This window comes from Microtus ochrogaster, linkage group LG2 (genome assembly GCF_000317375.1).
Source record: "Microtus ochrogaster isolate Prairie Vole_2 linkage group LG2, MicOch1.0, whole genome shotgun sequence".
NCBI lineage: Eukaryota > Metazoa > Chordata > Mammalia > Rodentia > Cricetidae > Microtus > Microtus ochrogaster.
This window is the reverse complement of record NC_022028.1, coordinates 6,929,126-6,931,704: the sequence shown is the minus strand read 5'-3', so window position 1 is coordinate 6,931,704 and position 2,579 is coordinate 6,929,126.

Below are 2,579 nucleotides of genomic sequence, written 5' to 3'. Positions count from 1 at the left end.
GAAATTTATCCAGATATTTCAACACATTCCCTCCCTTGATAGATGAGTTACAATAAATCATACTAGATGAATTACTAATCTCGTATAAATTAATTTGGTTTTAGTTCATTTGGTAGTTTAGTTTTCTTCAAGGTAAGATAATTTTCAAGTGATGTTAGCTTTTTAGAAAGACTTATAATTTTTATGTGTATGAGTGTTTGCCTCCAGGTATGTATGGGCACCTTGTGCGTGCAGTGCCTACAGAGGTCAGAGAGGGCATTGGTCCCCCCTGGAACAGAAGTCACAGGTAGCTGTGAGCCTCCAAATGGTGGGTGCTGGGAACTGCACTCAGGTCCCCTGGAAGAGCAGCCAGTGCTCTTAACTGCTGAGCCATCTCTCTAGCTCTGATATTTATATTTATTTAAATCTGACCCAAAGGGCAACATATTTAAATTTTGCTGCATAACTCTAACACAAATATACATGAGACATCTACTAAAATCCCCAAATTATAGTTTCTTACCAATGCAAAAGTCTATTGTTATGCCACATTGCTGTGTAGACTATGATCCAAGGGAGCCCTCTTCTGATGGTCATTCAGGGATCCAATCCTCTTCCATTTAGGGCTGCTCCATCCTCTAGCCACCCCAGAGCATAACCTCCAACCTCTGGATCCTACTGGCAGATGTAGGAAGAAAACCAAGTGGGGCACACCGCGTCTTCTCTAGGCCAGGCCTTGAAGGCATGAACGGTATCATTTTGTGAGCATTCCGTTGGTCAGAACTCACTCCTGAGCCATGCTGAACTTATGAAGGAATCTGAGAAATCTGCTGGTGTCACATTTCCAGAGGCCAAGGGCACTCATTTGGCAGGGTCATCTGAAGAGATCCCAAAAGATGGAAAAAGGCCTCTTGCTCTGCAAAGGAAAAGCAGGTCTAGAGGAAGGTGGCTCTGTATGAGAGGCACAGACAAGGGTCTGCAGCGGGAAATGTTGCCTTGCCAGGTTAAAAGATGCAGAGGCAGCACAAATAGGGCTGCAGGAAGCTCACTGTTACAGCACTTCTACAGGTTCAGGAAGACACAGCTGTGACGATGACCATGAAGGGGGCACCCACTACTCTTCAGCCACGCTTTGTCCTGCACAGCCGCATCCACTTCAGCATCCCCCGTGTGAAAGGGCATTTGCGTTCTGTTGCTGACTACAGTTTAAAAGAATAAAACTTAATCATATATCTTTATGACGTGTTCTAATATTAAAATATCCTAGGGAGGGAGTGGTGTGCGTGTGTGTTTGTGTGTGTGCACGCACACGCGCATGAGTGAATGTATGTGTATATATGTGTATGTGTATATGTGTGTGTATATGTGTGTATATGTATGTGTATATGTGTTATGTGTATATGTATGTATGTGTTATGTGTATGTGTGTATATGTATATGTGTGTATGTGTATGTATGTGTATATGTGTGTATGTGTATATGTGTGTATGTGTATATGTGTGTATATGTATGTGTATGTGTGTCTATGTATATATGTATATGTGTATATGTATATGTATATATGTGTGTGTATATGTATATGTGTATATGTGTATGTGTGTATATGTATATGTGTGTGTATGTGTATATGTGTATGTGTATATGTGTATGTGTATATGTATGTGTGTATATGTATATATGTATATGTGTATATGTATATGTGTGTATGTGTGTGTGCATATGTTGTTGGAAGTAACAGATAGTTATTGAGGAAGCAGGAAGAAAACTGAACTAGTCTAGTGAGAAAATATACTTCACAAGCCTGGATTTCCTGGAAGAACTTAGGGAAGGTGAAAAGGACATGTGTTTTCCCCACAACTAAAGCACTGGGCACCAGCCAAGCTGGTCGCTGCTGATGGGCAGTTATTGTGTTGGAACTATGTCCAAGCCCTGTGACATGGGCTGCACGCACCGTCTCTTATTCATAAGGTTGGAAGATTTTTCCTGTGGGAAAAGGGAATGCTGATGGATTTCAGTAGCTGTTTCCCAAGTGAAACCACTAGAAAATCTTGACATCACACGCTGGATGGAGAGGGTGATTCTTCTGACTGTATCTCTTCTCTCTGATGTGCTGGTCTTCCCAGGAATGGCAGGGAGAGGAAGAAAATATCAGAAGAAAATGAATTTTTAAAATGAAGGTAAAATGGCATCAAAATCACACTGCTTTGGAGCAGCGCCAGCTCAAGGTATGTATAAAATTTTGGACATGTTTGAGACTTTAGCAGCATTTGTGATGGCTTCCTTAGCCTTTAGAGATGTGGGGGTGTGAAGGTTTCCACCAGGTATCTAGATATCTGCGTGACTCACTCTTTGGGGGTTAAGTGCTGGCAATGACCAAAGATGAGAAAGGAGGGATAAAGCAAATTGGTGCTTGCATTGGCTCCTGCTTACCCATCTACTGCCTGTGTGATCTTAGTCATCCGGCTTCTCTATGCACCGCTGTCTTCTTCTGAAAAATGCAGAGGATGTCAGTGCCTTTTTCCACAGGCACATCATGCAGGCAGGGTAGAGTCTGGGGCTCCCCAGGAAAACATGATCTCTGTCTAAGTCTCTCTGTCTCT